The sequence below is a fragment of the Neoarius graeffei genome, chromosome 18 (genome assembly GCF_027579695.1).
Source record: "Neoarius graeffei isolate fNeoGra1 chromosome 18, fNeoGra1.pri, whole genome shotgun sequence".
Lineage (NCBI taxonomy): Eukaryota > Metazoa > Chordata > Actinopteri > Siluriformes > Ariidae > Neoarius > Neoarius graeffei.
In genome coordinates, this window is record NC_083586.1 from 64,782,905 (window position 1) to 64,804,612 (window position 21,708).

Here is a 21,708-nt window from a genome sequence, read left to right on the forward strand (position 1 = left end):
CGTCTCGTCTTCTTCCACTTATCTGGGGCCGGGTCGTGGAAGCATCAGTCTGAGCATGGAAGCCCAAACTTCCCTTTCCCCAGACACCTCAGCCAGCTCCTCAGGAAGAAAACCGAAGCGTTCCCAGGCCAGCCAAGAGACATAGTCCCTCCAGCGTGTCCTGGGTCTTCCCCGGGGCCTCCTCCCAGGGGGACATGCCTGGAACACCTCCCCACTGTGGTGTCCAGGAGGCACCCAAAAGAGATGCCCAAGCCACCTCAGCTGATTCCTCTCAATGTGGAGGAGCAGCGGCTCTACTCTGAGCTCCTCCCGAGTGACTGTGCTTCTCACCCTATCTCTAAGGAAGCGCCCAGCCACCCTGCGAAGGAAACTCATTTCGGCCGCTTGTATCCGCGATCTTGTTCTTTTGGTCATTACCCAAAGCTCATGACCATAGGTGAGAGTCGGGAACGTAGATTGACCGGTAAATCGAGAGCTTCACCTTTCGGCTCAGCTCCTTCTTCATCACGACAGACCGGTAAAGTGACTGCATCACTGCGGAGGCCACACCGATCCACCTGTCTATCTCACGATCTATGCTTCCCTCACTTGTGAACAAGATCCCGAGATACTTAAAATCCTCCACTTGAGGCAGGACTTCTCCACCAACCTGGAGAGGGCAAGCCACCTTTTTCTGGTCGAGAACCATGGCCTCAGACTTGGTTGGTGCTGATTCTCATCCCAGCTGCTTCACACTCGAATGCAAACCACCCCAGTGCATGCTGAAGGTCCAGGTTTGAAGAAGCCAACAGGACAACATCATCTGCAAAAAGCAGAGATGAAATTCTGTGGTTCCCAAACAGGATTCCTTCCGGCCCCTGGCTGCACCTAGAAATTCTGTCCATAAAGATTATGAACAGAACCGGTGACAAAGGGCAGCCCTGCCGGAGTCCAACATGCACTGGCAACAGGTCTGACTTACTGCCGGCAATGCGAACCAGACTCCTGCTCCGTTCGTACAGGGACCGGACAGCCCTTAGCAAAGAGCCCCGAACCCCATACTCCCGAAGCACCCCCCACAGAATTCCATGAGAGACATGGTCGAATGCCTTCTCCAAATCCACAAAACACATGTGGATTGGTTGGGCCCATGAACCCTCGAGCACCCTATGAAGGGTATAGAGCTGGTCCAGTGTTCCGCGACCAGGACGAAAACTGCATTTTTCCTCCTGGATCCGAGGTTCGACTATTGGCCAAATTCTCCTCTCCAGTACCCTGGAGTAAACCTTCTCTGGGGGGCTGGTAAGTATGATTCCCCTATAATTGGAGCACACTCTCCGGTCCCCTTTCTTAAAAAGAGGGACCACCACCCCAGTCTGCCACTCCAGAGGCACTGTCCCCGACTGCCACGCAATGTTGCAGAGGCGCTCCAGCCAAGACAGCCCCATAACATCCAGAGACTTGAGATGCTCGGGGCGGATCTCATCCACCCCCAGTGCTTTGCCACCAAGGAGCTTGCTAACCACCTCAGTGACTTCAGCTTGGGTAATGGACGAGTCCACCTCTGAGTCATCAGCCTCCGCTTCCTCAATGGAAGATGTGACAGTGGGATTGAGGAGATCCTCGAAGTATTCCTTCCACCGCCCGACAATGTCCCCAGTCGAGGTCAACAGCTCCCCACCTGCACTGTAAACAGTGTTAGCAGAGTACTGCTTCCCCCTCCTGAGGCGCCGGACGGTTTGCCAGAATTTCTTCGAGGCCGACCGATAGTCCCCCTCCATGGCCTCACCGAACTCCTCCCAGTTCTGAGTTTTTGCTTCCACAACTGCCCGAGCTGTGGCACGCCTGGCCTGCCGATACCCATCAGCTGCCAACATGGCCTGATAGGACTCCTTCTTCAGCTTGAAGGCATCCCTTACTTCCGGTGTCCGCCACCAGGTTCGGGGATTGCCACCATGACAGGCACTGGAGACCTTGTGGCCACAGCTCCGAACAGCCACGTCAACAATGGAGGCAGAGAACATGGTCCACTCAGACTCAATGTCCCCTACCTCCCTCAGAAGCTGGGAGAAGCTCTCCCGGAGGTGGGAGTCAAAGACCTCCCCGACAGAGTGCTCAGCCAGACGTTCCCAGCAGACCCTCACCATACGTTTGGGCCTGCCAGATCTGTCCAGCTTCTTCCTCCACCAGCAGATCCAACTCACCACCAGGTGGTGATCAGTTGACAGCTCAGCCCCTCTCTTCACCCGAGTGTCCAAGACATAGGGCCGGAGATCCAATGAAACGACAACAAAGTTGATCACCGACCTCCGACCGAAGGTGTCCTGGTGCCATATGCACTTATGGACACCCCTATGCTCAAACATGGTGTTTGTTATGGACAAACCATGACTAGCACAGAAGTCCAATAACAAAACACCACTCGGGTTCAGATCGGGGAGGCCGTTCCTCCCAATCAAGCCCCTCCAGGTGTCACTGTTGTCGCCCATGTGAGCGTTGAAGTCCCCCAGTAGAACAATGGAGTCCCCAGTCTGAGCACCCTCAGTACCTCTCCCAGGGACTCCAAGAAGGCCGGATACTCTGTACTGCTATTCGGCCCATAGGCACAAACAGCAAGAGCCCTCTCCCTGATCCTAAGGCGCAGAGAGGCGACCCTCTCGTTCACTGGGGTAAACTCCAACACATGGCGGCTGAGCTGGGGAGCTATAAGCAAGCACACACCAGCTTGCTGCCATTCACCATGGGCGATTCCAGAGAAGTGGAGAGTCCAGCCCTTCTCGAGGAGCTAGGTTCCGGAGCCCAAGCTGGGTTCCGGAGCCCAAGCTGTGCGTGTTCCTAGGAGCTATGTTGTCAGGGGCATTACGCCCCTGTTAGGGTCTCCCAAGGCAGACAGGTCCTAGGTGACAGGCCAGACTAAGAGCAGTTCACCAAAACCCCTTATGGATAACAATCTATCAAGGACCTTGACATCGCCCGGTATGGCGCAGCCGGGGCCCCACCCTGGAGCCAGGCCTGGGGTTGGGGCTCGTATGCGAGCGCTTGGTGGCCGGGCCTTTGCCCACGGGGCCCAGCTGGGCTCAGGCCGAAGCAGTGATGTGGGCCCGACCTCCTGTGGGTTCACCACCCACAGAGGTATCTGTAGGGGGCTGGTGCAGTGTGGATTGGGCGGCAGTCGAAGGCAGGGGCCTCGACGACCTGATCCCCGAACACAGCGGCTAGCTATTGGGACATGGTCTGATTACCATATGTAATATATCAAAAGAAAGGTAATTGTTTACTGGTTAAGATATATGTCAAGTTTAGATCTGATGGTGCTAAGTATTTTAAAATTTAGACCTAACAGTTGTACCCCACTTGTCCCTGTGCTATCCCGAACAATCAGTGAAAATTTTAATTCCACATAATATCAAGCCACAGTGAACTTTAATAAACAACATTAATATATTTAGGGACAAACATGAATATACCTTTCATTTGATACCATACATAGCTTCTTACCATACCAAGTCTGTCAGATATGACAATCAGACAATCTTGTAATATGATTGTAGTGATTACAATAATTCTCAATATAAATGCAATACAGTTTCAATGGAAGGTGAAGCAGCAATGAAGTGTTCATTTTATTGACATTGTTTTGTGTACTAATGCTTCATCCAGATTCACTTACAAGGCTACAAGCATATCAAGTATGAAGCAGATTTACCTGTCGTGTGCAAGGGAATCACCAGGTCGTATACTTTCCATATTTAAGTTTTACTTTCCAGCCTAAAGACAATTAACTGTATCATTTAAGTTGAAATAGTTAAGACGAGTAGCGAACTCTGTATTGCAATCACACAGTCCATCTGTTGTTTGTGCATAATTCATGTTATTTCAGTGTTATGATATTGTTTCTTGTTTAAATTTTGCAAGTGTCCAAAATTAGTATGATCTTTTCCTGAAAATGTTTAATAACCTAAAGCAGTGCTGAATTGCAAAAATGTTTCAATGATGTGCCAAGTTATGATGTATAGTTTTGTGAATACTTTTCTGTTGGCCTAACCAGGTGTTTAGTTTACATATTCCCTAATATGTTTAAATGAACACTGAGTTCAAAATAATGGTTTTTACATACACCAAAGTGGTCCATGGCATAAACAGGTATTGAGCTTATATTGCTATATATAGTATGAATGTAGACCAATGTGAAAATATAAAAGCATCTTTTGGCAATACAGTATTTTTCATGAGTATCATATTTGGCAGACTTGCTATGGTAAGAAGCTATGTATGGTATCAAATGAAAGATATTTTCATGTAAATTGTCACTAAATATATTAATGTTGTTTATTAAGTTAATTGTGGCTTGGTATTATGTGGAATTAAATTTTTCACCGATTGTTCGTGATAGCACAGGGAATAGTGGGGTACAACTGTTAGGTCTAAATTTTAAAATACTTAGCAACATCAGATCTAAACTTGACATATATCATCTTAACCAGTAAACAATTACCTTTCTTTTGAGATATTACATATGGTAATCAGACCATGGTGAGCCCCAAGAGTGGAAGTCATAACGCAGACAATAATTATGGCACAATATTGGTGAAAATTTAACATTTTGGGGGCGCGATCCAATATTTGAGGAAAATGAATCGTGAGAACCAATATATTTACTGTTACCAGTTGATTTCATGTTCAGAGGACCCCAATGCTTTAAAAAAAATCTCGTTTTGTAGAGTTGTGGGGGGGATGCACGTGGACCTTACTGGGCCCATGGCCTATCTGGCCTTTCCTTAATTACATATATCTGCCATAAATCTATTCCGGCCTTATCCACTCAGCCCATTACTAAATCATTTACCTTGGCCTCTTCAGTCACTGGACACTTTCTCAACATTTTAGGCATGGTCACTGCACCTGTACATATAGGCGGTGTCATGTTGCCTCACATCTTTCGTGTATGCACAGAAAGTCATCCACTCATTTTGGGCTGGGATTTCTTCACAAAACACCACGCAGTAGTGAATCTGCCTCAGGCATGTTTACAGCTCTCCAACACGCAAGTTCCCCTCTCACAACCTCACTTTTTTTATCCCTGTTCAGGTTGCAGTGGTAACCATCTCCGCTGTTACTGTCCTGCCTATGTCTGAAATGGCTGTACCCATATCTGTGATGAGCAGTACTGTCCCTGCCATTCCCTCAGACACTTATATAGGCATGTTTGAGCTGCATATATTCCCTACAGTGAAGTTGGCTGTGGCTAGGATGCTAACCTCTATTCATGATGGCAAAGGGGTTGTTAGAGTTGTTAACCCCACTCCTGAACCCATTCTCTTTGATGGTGGATGCCCTAAAGGCCAGTTTTTTTATTTTGCTGTCATGTGGGTGACCCATGAATATTCAGTTGTGTCGTCAATCACAGTGACTGACAAGCCAGCTCACCCAACACCCCAAGTCTCCTTGGATGAAGCATGCTTATCTTTAGAAGAACAATCACAACTACAGCAACTCTTGAAAGAGTTTTCTGATGCATTTAGCACTCATCCACATGACTATGGACAGACATCCCTAATCACACATAACATCAATACTGGTAATGCCAAACTGATTAATCTCTGCCCCTACAGAGCTTCTCCAGCGACACAGGCTATTTTACAACAGGAGGTGTCAAAGCTTTCAGAACAAGGGGTGATTGAGGAATCTTGTAGCCCATGGTCAGCACGTGTGGTGCTTCTCCAAAAGACAGACGGTGTCCACCGTTTTTGTGTGGACTTTTGCCGCCTAAATGTGGTTACAATTAAAGATTCACACCCACTTCCACAGGTTGATGACACATTGGACAGGCTGTCTGGTGCTAAAATATTTAGCATACTTGATTTGACTGCTGGACATTCGCAAATACCCCTTAACCCTGCAGATAAAGAAAAAACAGCCTATTCTGTAGGTGCAGGTCTATATCAGTTTCAGATGATGCCAATAGGTCTGTCCAATGCCCCTCCTAGCGTTCAACACCTGATGGAGCTTGTCCTTCATGGCTTTGATTGGAGCATCTGCTTAATTTATTTACGGTAGTGACATACTCAGAATGCTCGCCTGTCTGCCGCAGAACGGTAGGGACCCTCGCGATAAGCTGCGGTAAGGGTGCAGTTACAACTTGCAGCCATGGCGGCAGCATAACACTGAAGTAGGCTTTGTCAGTGGCCGCCAAAACATGTGCGCCCGCCATCTCTCCCTCTCCTTTCGTTGATAATCGGCGATTTGGTGATAGCAAATTACCTCTATTGCTAACTAATAACAGAGACAATTGAACGCATACGAGTTGATAATTGCACGCCACAAACTTGAGCAGATGCGCCAATTTCTCCTCTCACCTCCTTTCCTCCATGCAGCTGTTAAAAAAAAAAATTGCAATTGCACAGTTTGTTTGGCATGCCCCGTCACTTAATTTTTTGTACAGACACTGCTGTTGTTTTGTAGGTGAAGACAGTTCGTCTGGTTATGTTAGTTATTAATAAATATCCCAACTTAATTTATAACATTAATATTCTAGCGCATGCCGATTCAGCTGATAACGAGATCATTAAACTGCACAGTATTCTCTAGCACACTTCCAGGATTTAAGTTAGAGAGGTGAAGTGGCTGTGCGTGATTTCGGTATTTAAAATAAATGTTGTTTGTATAAACGTAGTTCGGGAGGAAGCCTGCGGAGTGATTGACAGCTGTCATTACCTGCTCCCGCCTTCCCGGAGATTTAATCCCTCCTGCTCCTTTCACCTGTCATGCGCGAAGGCTTCTTGAATTGTCCCACCACCTCCCCCTTCTCCTCCATTTCACTAGTGCACCCAGCTGCAATTCCTCTATAGGGGGGGTGTGAAGCGGATCTCATCCTGTATGATCTCCGCTGAAAGCATCCAGGTACCGAGGCCAGCTGACATGCCAAACATGCTTACTGTACACCAAGCACTCAAGGGCGAACTAGTGAAACTTGGTTTATAGTTTACGCTATTTTACGCATCTAATGACAAAAGTTAAGATAGGCTATTAAACTGTTGGGACGAAGGCTGAGCATTTTTGCACAAGTGGAATTTAAACACATAGCCTAGTTATCATGCAGTGACGTTTCATTTAATTTCTCAGCATTCCAGCTTAATGCACGGCAGAAATGACACTGCATGAAAAGTGGGATTTACGGGAGCAAACGGGACTGTAGATTTCTGTGGAATTTCAGGTTTATGACAATTTACAGCAATTTGCAGGCAACACTGAAAACTGCCGTGAATTGTCGGAAATGGACGTGTAACTTGCTTTGGCAGTTGTCCCCCATGACCCCCCTTCCCCTAAGCCTAGGGAAGGCTATACAAATGCAAATCAGGATAGCAGGGGGAGTTCCCAGGTAACATTTTACTAAAAGGTATTAACTTAATTGTAAGAATTGTAGAATTGTAAGCTTTTTAAAACTGAGTTGCTGCACACAAGTCAAGTCAAGAAGGTTTATTGTCATTTCAGCCATACATAGTACACAGTGAGATGAAAAACTTTTACTAGTACTAAAAATAACAAAGACATGAATGCAACAATAATGTGTTTCAACAGTGTACTGTGAAAGTAGCAGCCAAGGGTATATGTCTATCAATAATAGCAACAGTACAAAACCTGTATATTGCTGGAATATTGATGGAAAAGGCAGTGAGGGAATTAACACAGAGAACATTTCCAAGTATCCACACAAACTGTTTGATGCACAGAAGAAGCGATGTGATGGCGTTATCAGAAATCTTGAAGGCTGATTGCCATGACAAAAGCATCATGGCCAGAAATTTCATCAAGTCTTCTGGTTTTTCACTTCTGGACTGATCACTTCCATGCCCCTCTCCATCTTGTATGTCTGGACAGGCTTCACTCTGCTCCTCAGCAAGGCTTTCCCCCTCTTCAGTCACATACTCATCCTATGCAAATGTAAAACACACATTTAAATTCATATCCATGCAATAAATTACAATGCATGCAAATGCCCACATTCGACACCTCAAACGACCATACTCAGTGCATGAATATGTCCATGTCAGAGTGAATAGGCCATCATTAGCATGGCCATTTTAGTATGAGACCAGTCAAATGACCACAGTCAGTGCATGAATATGTCCATGGCAGAGTGAATAGGCACCGTTCGAACTACGGGGGTACTCGGGGGATCCGAGATCCCCTGAAACAGACATGAGATCCTTTGAAAACATGATTTGGGAAATGTTGGGGGGGTCTCTAAAATATTGGCAAAATGATGTTTATTGACATAGCAATCGTGTGTAACGGGAAGCATTTGCATATCCGAAGTGTTGTGTTCACATCAAAGATAAAATAAACCGATATGACAATGACTGCTGCTGCCAGGTTGGGGACACAAACTAGTAGAAAGGAAGTGTGCCAACAGTGCCAACACACTTCCTTTCTACTAGTTTGTGTCCCCAGAATTTTCCCATTGTTACCATTGGTAATGTTCCCGTTGATATCATTGTTGATGCGAGGTTGTTTTTTGAACATGCCAATGCGGACATGATTTCCCCTGATGAGTTATGACTTCAGACGCGATGCGTGTGTGGAGGTGTGGAGTCCGCGTGATATGTGCGTAAGATAGGCTTCTCATGTGTTTGGAGAGCCGCACTCTGAGACAAGCGCAAGCACAAGCACCCCCCCCCCCCAAGGGAAAAAAAGGGACCCCTCGAAAATATCGGCATAGTTTGAACACTGTGAATAGGCCATCGTTAACATGACCATTTGAGTATGAAAAGATTGTGAAAGTATAGTTTAAAAAAATCATATGCATCTCAAACTGCTGTTAAAAGAAGCCTAATCTGTGGCCTCTGTGTTTATTTCAGGGGAATCTTGAAATTACTTATAATTGAATTATTTAATTCAGTCAGTAAGCAGGAACTTCATACTTCTATATTCAAAAATATCCAAAATGGTTTATATCACAAACATGCGAGCATGTACCGTATAACAATAACCTCGCATGTGATTGGACCAGGACCAGGCGGTCATGGGCGTGGCTCATACAGTATAAACAGGTGTACCGTAGCTTACCAGGTACTGTAGTTTTCATGTGCTCCGGAACTTTCTCTTGGTTTCTGGGATTTTTGCTGCTTGGTGATCTTCAATGGCTGGATGGCGCCTCGCGTTCTACTCTCCGTCGACTCCTGTGTCTGGACGCGATGGACCTGTGTCGGGAAGTCCGCAGATCGATGAGAGAAAACTGCTGTCTGCTCTCAGTGGGTTGTCTCGTCAGATTGCAGAGCTGACTACGTTCGTAACCGACAGATTCAACTCTATGGACGACAGATTCAACACCGTGGAAGACAGATTGACTGCTTTGGAGGGATGTAACTTTGGGGAAAACGCAAACTCCAGGAAGAAAAGATGGGTGCAGAGTCCCATGATTGCGGTAAGAATTTGTCCGGTGTCTGCTAGCTAAGCTAAATAGCCTAAAAGTAAGCATAGCAGCTAGCCCAAGCTAAAAGTTGCCAGTAGCTAGCTATGAGGGACAAGTGACTTAAAAACGTTTTGTTCTTTTCATAGGAAACAGTACGCCGTCTTCACAACTCGGAGACAAACACTAGGCGATACGAGCCGGCGCAAGGGTAAGATTTAAAGAATATGCTTTCATTCTGTATGAGATATGTTAATAGATGCAGATCCTAGCCTGATCCTAACTGTAGCCATCTTGTTTTCACAGACTAACTTTGCCTCATAACGAAGCCGTGACAAGCTATTTAGTGCGGGCTTTGTCGACAAATCCAAATCTTCATGATGCTGACAAAGACAACATTGTGTGTAAGTAACAACTATTTCACTAAATATTATGGTAGCCTATACTGTCCTTTCTCTGCTGTCTACACTTCCCTTCTTCCTTTCCCTTATTAAGCTTAGCCTACTGCTACGTTGTTAATCGTACTCTCATTTGTTTTTCTAGCTGCCTGCAAGACGTATTACGAAACCTTACGCAGGAGCTACAGATACCAGCAGCCTGATCTTTCGTTGCAGGCGGAAGCAATGAAGTAGCCGGCTCGTAGTCGCTCCAGAAGAAAGAGGGTAAGATTTTTCAGTTTTGGTCAATGTGACTTTTTTTTCAGTGTTTTTCATGTGTTGTGTCCATACGCAGTGCATTGCTCAGTACTTATTCTCTTTATCGATCGTTTTTACAGCTGTTTGACGCGAGACGAGGTGTCCTTGCTATTGACGAGATGGATGTATGGCAGTGTGCTACCGTAGACCTGATGTCGGATGAGGAAAATGGGGTGGTGGATGGGGTGTCTGGGTGGATCGTTAAGCCTCCGCCGTCCCGTAACCCGGAGCTCAGCGAACTATTGCCGCTTTTCCACTACAAACGCGGCTGAGCCATGCCGTGCTGAGTTGGGCTGAGTCGAGCTGAGCGGGGCTGTTGGAGTTGCATTTCAACTACAACCGTGCTGAACCGTGCTGGCTGGAAGTGGGTGGACACATTGGGTGGAGTTAGCGAAAGTGGGTGGACGTCACGTGATGTCGTTAAGCGGCGCAAACAGTGACATCAGTGATCTTTTAAGCGGTAGTCTCACAGCCCGGATAGTAAACAATAAACATGGAGGACATGGTGTCATTAGTGTTGCTGGTCTTGGTGCTGTGGCTTGTTGTCACCGACAACGCCAACAGATACTGGCAAGAGCGTATAGATGAGACGAGGCGCATAAGGCTTCAGAAATTCTCGTAATTCGTAATTCTCCTTCTTCCGGGTTTACAGATCTCAGCGTGCTCGCGGGGCGTGTGAGGACACTCCTCCTCACCAATCAGTGCACAGGGGAGTGTCTGCTCACGCCCCCAGCCTCACTCAGCTCGGTTTGGCTCGCTTCAGCCCCACTCCAAAACCGTGCGAGTTTTGGGGGCTAAGCAGGGCTGAAGCGAGCTGAGTCGTGCTGTTTTAAGGTAGTCGAAACGCGAGCTGTGTCGAGCTGAAGCGAGCTGAAGTGAGCTGAAAAAGGGTAGTGGAAAAGGGCCATATGTGCTACCGGTACGCTGCAATCAAGGCTTGAGGCAGATCCAAAGTACAGGGCAACCCACCACAGACGACTGCATGTCGGTCCGATGCCACCTGCTCCCCACAGCTCAGAGACCGCAAGCATGCACTTCATGGAGCTGTAGGACTAAAATACGGTGCTTATTTGCTTTTGTTTAGTTTTGTATCCTGCACATCTCTCTTGCACTAGAGAATGTATAGGCAACTACTGTTTGTCTTTGACTGAATGCTGCCATTTTGTTTATTTTTTAACGTCTTGTACTTACTCTGATTTTGAAAATAAAGCTCTTGTTTGATACAACGTTCCTTGCAAATTTTCCTTCCTCAATAAATGTGTGTCATTGATAGGATAACAATGACATGAATATACAGCATCATAGCTAATCATAACCACAACAGATATATATACCGTATATATATATATATATATATATATATATATATATATAATGTTGTGGTTATGATGACCCAGGGTAACCAATAGCCTAGGCCTAGTGGCATCTGCCAACCAATCACGAGTGATTTCTTTGGTTTAAAAGTAGTGTTTTCATCCAATACTGAGTGAGGAAATTCGAGGCAAGCCAGGCAATTCTCGGACCACGCGCGGTTTCGCTGCTATTCATATGCAAATAGGCTACCCCGTGAGTAGAGGGGGGCCGGAGGATTTAGCTATCTGGGGCGAGTGCTCCCAAGTGCTACCTGGTGGTCGTTTGGGTACATTGCAGCTCAGTTCAAAACAGATGCGGTACGTACCGCGTCGATACCGCGTGCTTGCCGCGTCAATGCGGGCACATTGGCCTGCCCCTGACGGTAGATGACATCATTGTCTATAGTGACACCTTCACACATTACCTACAACACCTAAAGGAGGTCTTCCAGTGGTTCTTTAGAGCAGGCCTAAAACTTAAGCCTTCCAAATGTCACCTTGCGAGGTCTTCAGTCACATTCCTTGGTCATTGGGTCTCCAGTAATGATGTTGAGCCTGACCCTGCGAACACAGAGAAGGTTGCTATGTAGCCAGTTCCACAATCTGCCACTGAAATTAGAGCGTTCCTGGGTCTGTGTTCATATTATAGGTGATTCATTTGAGATTTTGCACACATTGCAGCCATTACACTGGCTTACTCACAAAGGGGTGCCATTCAGTTGGTCCACTGAAGCCGAGGGGGCTTTTACAACTTTGAAACAGGCGTTAACATCACCACCAATTATGGCTTTCCCAAATCTTTCCGTACCATTTCTCCTCAACACAGACACCTCACTCCAGACAGTTGGCACAGTGTCATCACAATGACTTGATGGCAAAGAACACGTCATTTCATATGCCAGTCATCTGCTCTCAGCATCGGAGAGAAAGTGGTCTACATTTGATCGTGAACTTTGGGTCATTCTATGGGCTGTTGGCATTTTCACCATTATCTCACCTCTCATCCTTTTACCATAGTTACTGACCATAAGCCTTTGGTGGGTCCCAGGGAGTTGCCCTTGCACCAAGATCCCACAGGCCAAAGAGCTTGGTGGTCAGGAGAGTTAGCCCTCTCTGATTGGTGCATAGTGCACAGAGATCTTAATGCTGATGCTATGTCTTGCCGCCCACAGCAGGAGGCCGCTGAAAGTTCTAGCCCCTCTCAGCTCACACTGTCTCAATCTTCAAATGCTGCTACTCAGACAGTTAACATCACCCACCACACAGACTCAGTTCAGGGCCACATCACTCCTGTGGCAGCAGGGGCGTGGCCTGGCCTCAGTTTGTGAAAGGAGTGCGGGGCCAGGGATGGTAAATGGCAAAGTCAATGCACCTGTGATTAATTAATGTTGTGCGTCTCTGTTGTTGCAGTGACAGAGGATAGAAAAGGAGGAAGAGAACAGAGAGAGAGGAGCTCTCCCGACCAGAACACATGTGTATCTGGCATGTGTATCTATGACTGAGTGAGTAAAAGCTGAAAAGCAAGGAAAATAAATCAAATAAAGTGTGTGAGTGAACATCAACTCCCGCCTGCCGTGCTTCTGTACTCCACCCACATCAGGGACTTGTTACAACTACTAACCACATACAAATTCAGATGGAGTGGAACACTGCAGAGCAACAACAGGCAGACCCAGACATCGCCATGGCCTTGTCTTGGATTACAACTGGTCAATGACCACCATTGTGGCAGTTACGTGGGGCATCTCCCTACCTTCGAAAAATATGGTTTCAGGTGAGTCACCTCACTGTGATCAATGGGCTATTTATCAGAAGTGTGCATTCCCACAATGGGGCAGCGCAGTTAGTGGTCCCTACATCTCTCATTCCCGACATACTGCATCACATACATGGTCACCCTGGTGCTGATCACTCTGGTTTAGTCAAATTGCTGGACAGGGCACAGCGGTCATTCTACTGGCCCTCCATGTCTGTTGCCATTTCAAAACATTGTACTCAATGACTAACCTGTCAGTCACAGCATTGACCTGTGCCTCGTCCTCAAGCACCTCTGGTTTCCATTTCCCTGACCGCCCATTTCAAATTGTCACTGCCAAAATCACAAAATTGCCCATGTCAACCAAAGGTCACCGTGATGTTTTAGTCATAACGGATTTGTACACCAAGTTTGTCAACCTCTACCCTTTGAAAGACCAGACAGCTGTCTCTGTTGCACACTGCCTCTTTGAGCAGTACATACCACAGCATGGAGTCGCAGAGACACTGCATTCTGATGAATCAGACCTTGTGAAGCAGCTTTGCACTCTTTTGTCCATTTCTAAGCTTCGTACTTTACCTTACCATGCACAATGTGATAGGGCAGTAGAGGATTATAACTGCACACTAAAAGAAGAGCTCGCCAAATACCTCATTGAGGTTGGACAAGAATGGGATGACCATCTACCCCAAATTGCATTGGCTTATAATGCCATTACACACACAAGCACAGAGTTCGCACCTTTCTTTTTGGCCCATGACTGTGAAGCCCAAGTAGTCCTTGACAGTCTGCTTACACAGGGCACGTATCACACTGCATCCACGGGTGGAACTTCTGGTACAGATGTCAACCATCTATGTCAGCACCTTACCAGTGCCTATAAGTCAGCCAGTGTGTTTCGAGACAGAGCTCAGGAGCGACAAAGTCATTATTATGACCGTCACTTGAAATTCATTCCATGCAAGGCAGGTGATGTGATTTTAGTGGATGATCCAGCCCATTAGTGCAACAAATTAGCCCTGCACTGGCTTGGCCCATATGAAGTCATTCAACCTCTGGTCCCTTCTGATAAGTCCCCACCTGTCACCTTTTTAGTGCATGATCTTTCCTGACCTACTGCCAAACCCAAAGTCATCCATTACAACCACACCAAACCTTTCATTAGTGATTCATCACAGCCCTTAAAGCACATCACACCCTCTCACAGACACCTGCCACCTTTGACCCCTCTCTCAGGGTTTCTAACATGTCCCAGTTTGCCAGCCACACTGACATTTCCCCAACAGTCCCACGTACATCCATCCATAGCATACGCCTACTGATGACTCTGCCCCTGCTGCTGGGCCTTTATCAATGTTCAGCCCCCCTGCACCAGCGGTTCCCCCCCCTACACTGAACACAAGAGTGACCACTCGTTCACTCCCAACTCGAGCATGACATCTGCCCTCTCACTTCCCTGACTTTGAGTTAGCATAATAGACACTCAAGCCAGTTCTTTATGTTGTGGTGGTTGTTGTTTTCTTTCTTCAGGCCCTGTATTGGCCAGGGTTAGTGATATGTTTTTTATTTTTATTTTTTTAATTTTGGCTGCTCACCTAACTTTTTATGATTCCTAAAGGTTATTCTAATATCTTGATGGCTCATGTTATGATATTTGAATTTACTACACAGACAATGCTGTGCTTTCTGGATATATATATATATATATATATATATATATATATATAATTTTTTTTTTTTCTGTGTGTTGTTGCTTTTGAAATGAGGACATTTGTTTTGGGGTGGGGCAGTATTATGTAGCACTTAAAATGTGCAAGGACTTTTATTTTATTTTTAATCGACTGAGTATATTACAGTTTATAATTTTTGATTTATTGATTTTTTTTTTTTTAATCCATCTTGGCTCTGCAAGATCCATCTAACGATCCAGAACTGTAACGATGTCCTCAGTGTGTGCATCAGTACTCACTCTGTCCACTGCACTCCAATGAAGTTAATAAAGATTTATTTGCTCAATAGAGATGAAAATTAGAGTTGCTGAAGATGAACAAGTGACAACCTGTGGTTTTGTTTAAGGAAGTGAAGATGCCCGATTTTCACACTGGGTTAATCAAGTGAAACACCAAATCACCCATATCTAATTTTACACATGGCCACAGCAGACACCCATGAATGAAGAAATGTTTTTGTTTGTTTGTTTGTTTTTATTTGACAACATTAAATAGAAAAAATAGGAATTATTTCTTTTTCCATTAAATATTTTTATTTTCATAGAACACACTTTATCAGTAATATTTTTCAGTATTTCCTCATCGTAAACCTGTAAGTTTTAAAAAAATTGTTCTGAAAAACAGTGTACTAACAGAAAAAACAGTCAACTCTGTTATCAACAAATACACTCACTGGCCACTTTATTAGGAACACCCATCCATCCACCTGCTTTTTTCTGCCGTTCTCTAATCAGCTGATCCCTCGACGGCAGCACAATGCATAAAATCATGCAGATACAAATCAAGAGATCAGTTAACGTTCACAATGTTCAAACATCAGAATGGGAAAAATTGTGATCTCAAAGTGTGACATTGGCCTTTTCTCCTGATGCAGTGCTCGTGACTAATCTAGAAGTGGTTCCTTGCATTTTGATTGAAAAAGCCTAGCGCCAGTACCGGCACTGCAGCACAAAATTGCTGGTCCCAAAGTTGGAACCACTGATGTCACTGTCTATGGGAGGGGCTACCCGAAGAAATTCACCACACTTCTCCATTTGGAACACAGTCGTCCTCTATTATGAACGCTGTTCACGGTCGCTACACACACGCAAATGCAAAATGTGATTACTTTCAAAGTAAATTGTTCAAAAGCAAGCAAAGCTGATGTGTTCTGTCCACCATGATTTTTTTCCCCACAAGAACTGATTTTTCTCTTTCACTGGAAATAACCCCACTACTGTTAATATACCTCACTGGGCCGCCAAAGTAAAGTCTATCCATGGGAAGCACTTCCACTACATAATGTTCGGTTCTCCAACCTGTCGAAACGGGGGCCGATTCTCAAAAGGCACCAAGGCAGAACCGGCTCCGTACCGGCACTGACACCAGCACCGTCCTAATGGGAAAGAGCTTTACGTGCGCTTGAGAGATTGTAAATGATTCATTTAGAAAATCTTAACCAGTTCTGTGAGGTTCGGCAGCAAAACTTTTCCCTTTATTCATCACAACTGTCATGTGAGTACAGAAATCATTCACACTGAGCAAAACACACTTCAGAAAATTGCAATGACAACAAATTTACATCTGTTTGCTCCAAATCTAAATAGACACATGAGCAGTTCACGTACAAAGTGACATGTTTGATATGTTTATTTGGAGTGAGACAAAATGAAACAACAATGTACATGAGCAGCTTTGGCGAGTTAAAGTCGCTGTACTGTGATCTGTACAAGTGCTTTATCCTGGTCACAGTGAATCAGGAGTCTATTCCAGCATCACTGGCTGACAATCAGGGCCTCATGCTGTGTTTGACATCAAGCTTTAAAAAAAAGGCCATTCTAATCAGAAAGTCAGGAAAATCTCCTCGACCCCGAATTCAGGAGATGACATCAGACCAACATGGCCGCTCACACCATCAACAGTAAATAAAACATCACTTCACTACTTTAAATGAGTTTACAGCACTAATTACTTTCAATCAATTAGCAGAGACACATTAGCTGCTTAAAGCTTTAACATTGACCTCCAGTTTATTAAAAAAATAAAACACAGTCAGTGCTTTCCCCACAAACAAATATCAGAGCGGTGCTACTGATGTGGCTCCCAGCTGCTGGGGGGTCTGGGGACATGCTCCCCTGGAAAACTCTGAAATTAGAGACTTCAAATGGTGCATTCTGGTGATGTCACGGGCTGATTTAGGCACAATTCAACATTATTAAATTTACTGTTTTTTACTTTGTCACATATGCAAGGGGCAAAATTAGATTTGAAATGAAAACACAGGAAACAGTCAATTCAGAAACATTAAATTTTATTGCACAACAAAAAAATGCATAATATTGAACAATATAGCAGCTGAAATTAGAATATTAGCAATACGGCTGTCAGCTACAGACCTATAGCCCAACAGGCAACAGTCACACACAAAAGCCTGCAGTATCGCGCCAGGAACAGAATCGAGGTCAAATCACGCAACATCGCCACCTACTGACCAGCGCCGAGAATGTGGTTTAATGTCTGGTTGTGAATGGCAATCAGTGCACGCAGCGAAACCCTTTATTTTCACTTCTGGGTCGAGTTACAGGATAGTCTAGGCCTGTATATTACAATATCTCACTACTTCAATCGTTATTACTCATTTTCAGAGGGGTATAGGAGATATTTAGGTGTGGAAAGTACTCTGCATTGTTCAATTTATGGTATTGATTTTTTTTTTTAGTGTGTAAGTGACAGCACACCGCTGATGTCGCACAGCGTGGCGGAGCGCTATGTATCCACACTTTGGGGAAAGCCGTGAAAATAATAATGATGTGCTCTCTAATATAAATACATCAATATCAAAGGAATATAAGCAAAAATGCTACAAATAGTTAAAAGGCATCTATTAATAAAAGCTGATTTAAAGCGGCTAGTCCTTATTTTAGGCAAGATAAAACTGTGCACCTTTTTCTGAAGTTGCCTGTTTCTCTGTGATGGCAGGAGATCACTAAGAGCCGTGTCCGGGGTTGTAATCTGCTTCCAGGACTTTAATTCCCTATTTTGCAGAAGCTCAGTAATGCGGTGTTGCTTGGAACAGGAACTAAACTTAGAATATCGAGTGAATAACTTGTCAGTCTGACTGAAGTCCTTATTATAGAAAGCGCTGCCCCAGAACTCGATAGCAAATGAAAAAGTCGATCAAATCAGACTTTGAAAAAGTCGATCTAAATTACTAATAGAAGACTTGAAATATTTACAGACCCACAGTAACACTGTTGTGGTCACCCTACTGTGCTTTTTTTTATTTACTTATTTACGTGTAATGATTTACATTGTTTGTGTTTTTTGTTGACTTAAGTACTGATGGCGAAGATAATAAAATTAAAATAAACAAACAAACAAACAAACAAACAAACACAACATATCACCGGCTACCAGCTTTGCAAAGTAAATATTCAAAATGTGAATCCGAGTTAGTGGGGTTCTCCTCGAAAGTGACCCCCAACAGTTTCAGTTTACTTTTACGATCAATGATTTCAAACAGATCTGGCAGCGTCCTCGTTGTTCTGCCTCTAAGAAGCAATTCCCAAGTTTTCGTTAAATGTATCTCCATGCGGTTCCTCCGACCACTTGATGAAGGACTGGGCTTCAACCTCACAGTCATCAGAACCAACACTAACATTAAAGACCCACTGACAGTCATTTCGTATTAATTTGTAAACAAACAATATATGACTCCAAAGATAAATTCTGGTTTTAATTCTTGGTTTAACTGTCCGTTTTAAACATCAGAAGTAATTTTAAATTTCGCGCAGGGAGATTGACCTGGATATGAACTGGGCTCATTCAGAGATGCCGGAAGTGACGTCACATCAGTGTGTCGTTTTTGTTTACAAGTCACTATGTTGGTTCAGTTCTCACAAGTCTTGTGATATTGAGCTGTGGTTTTGTTGTGATTTCCTTGCGTGAAAAAGTTAAATGGCGTCTAACTGAAAAGGGATTATATGTGTGGCTTACGGGTGTTCTAACACCACGTCGGAAGGAGTGAAACTCCATTCCTTTCCTTGGAAAAAACACCCTGAAATAAAAGAGTGGGAAAGAAACGTTTCCAAAACAGGTGCGAACTGGAAGTCAACAAAATGGTCACGTCTCTGTTCAGCACATTTCTAGGAGCACTGTTTCACTTTGTCGTCCAGAACTCGAAGAACGTTTGATCCAACTTATCCACTGGTGTTGGAGGAGTCAGCTGTGCCGACGTTGTTTGACAGGCCCGGGCCGAATCAATCTGTCAAAAGAGAAACAGATGACAGCAGACCCCCGAAGGGGCGGTCAAAAAGAGAAAGTCCGGTGGTGCCTTTGCCAAAAGAGAACGAGCCAGGGTACGTGGCGATGTGTTGTTATTCAATACATGTATGTTGTTTAAAATTTGTTGTAACGTCACAAATGCATCTTATACCATTGCATATTACTTATCAATAGGCCAAAGCAGCTAATACCAGTAATGTACAACAACTGAAAGGCCAGTACCTTGTTTCATATATTTCAGGGATGCAAACAGCGCGCCTTTTGGCGGATGGCGCCTTTTTCACGGCTGAATCGCGCAGATCTGAATTTTTTTTTTTTGGGGGGGGGGGCGTTGGAGTGTCTGATTATAATTTCAAAGTAAATTCTGTATTAAAATTACTAAATAAGCAAATCCGTTACAGTCCATGAAACAGGAAGTATAAGGATGAGGAAAAAACAGTTTAAATCGGGAAGCTGCGCACATTTGCACAGTCCTGCCGCTCAGGCTGCACAATAGTAAGGATAATATACATGATATATGTGTGGAGTGATAGATATAAGATGTCATCCGGCATGTTTTGAAAGTTTGTGAACCCTTTAGAGTTTTTGATATTTCTGCATAAATATGACCTAAACTTCTGGTAGCTACTGTATCTAACATGATCTAACAGGAGCTTAGACATGATGTTTTTTGGAGTGGGACCAATAGTGTGACGTGACCAGGACCATATGTTTAAGACATTATGCTGTTTAAACAGAATCTTTAATAGACGTGAGGGCAGACAATCTCGATAGCTTCCCTGCTTCATGTTTTGTTTTCATGCAATCCAGAACGACATACACTGATGTGACGTCACTCACCCTAGCGGCAAAAACGGGCAAATGGCTCATGACGCTTGTAGAAGCCGGGGCAAAAAACACAAAATCGGCTCTGAAATTCTTGATTTTCTACAAAGACGACCCTTTATTCAAGTTGAGTTTTGGATATTTTATTTCACAATACAGCAATAAAACAATAAATACACATATTATGTGGTGTAAAAAGTTGTGTCAGTGGGTCTTTAATAGCTATTGAGGTATTTCACCTGATGTCACAGGGTCACGTGATGCCCCGGTGTCCGCCATTTTGAACGTCAAGCTACATACTAACGCTGCAGACAGAGAGGGAGAACCAGCTTGAAAAAAAACGTGTTACAGACACCTAGAATAGATTAATTTGTCAGTAAGCACTCTATAAATAACCATGGTGTTTGCTTGTTGTGCTGTGGGCTGCCACAACAGACAGGGACAGCGTGCAGGACGCTCCTTTTACCGGTTTCTAGTGATGGGAATTTCGGCTCTTTTTCGGGAGCCGGCTCTTTTGGCTCTTCTTACTATAAGGAGCCGGCTCTTTCGGCTCCCAAACGGCTCCTGAGATTTTATTTTAAATGTAAATGTAACTGAATTGTCTTGGCCAGGCCTAAGGGTCCCATCTGCATCTCATCATTGCTGAGGAGTGTGCTCCCATCACCCAATCAAGCATCCAGCCAGAGCAGGTCATGATATATTTTTTACCATATTAACATGCCATTGTGTGTTATGCCTGATGTAAAGACTCTCGTCTCTGCGAGCCTACCACACAGATTTAATACTTGTCATTTTTAGGGCATACCTAACAACCTGTTTTCTTTCTCTCTCTCTCCCCCCCCCCCCATCTGTCCCTCTGAGTTACATGTTGGTCCTGGGATTGAGATGCTGGCCTCTTCTGCCCCTCGGACCTGCTTGATCCATCCTGGTGCCCTGTGTCTGGTCGGAGTTTTATCGCACCGCTCCTGTGAAGGACGGCCCCATGAGGACAGTTGAGGGTTATACCTGTTAAACCTGTTAATATTATAGTCAGGCTGTCTGTTGTTGCCCAAATGAGGATGGGTTCCCTTTTGAGTCTGGTTCCTCTCGAGGTTTCTTCCTCATGTCGTCTGAGGGAGTTTTTCCTTGCCACCGTCACCACAGGCTTGCTCATTGGGGATAGATTAGGGATAAAATTAGCTCATGTTTTAAGTCGTTCAAATTCTGTAAAGCTGCTTTGCGACAATGTTTATTGTTAAAAGCGCTGTACAAATAAACTTGATTTGATTTGATATTTTTGATTTAATTGCTGCAATTAACTAGTTAATTAATTACATTATTATTTAAATTTTATCAGTAGGATGTTTTCCATTTTATTTTTTAGTTTTTGTAGCCATTGTAAAGCTTTGTAAAGTATAGCAGTGCAACAATGTTCTAGCTATAGAAATAAAACTTACTTACCAATTAATAAATTATTTTCTCACAAACATAATGCAAAACTGTGTTATATTACCAATATAAAATACACAGCTGATTTTCCCCTCCTCAGGTGCCTCACAGACTCCTCTCCCCTGCGCTCCACAGCTTTAAGCATTACACCAATTTTCATATTTTCGCAGCTGTGAATGACATCAACCCCCCCCAACCAAAAAAAGTAGGCGTACACCATGCTACTTTTTTCCTTTGAATGGTAATAGACAACACAAAGACGCAATCGGAC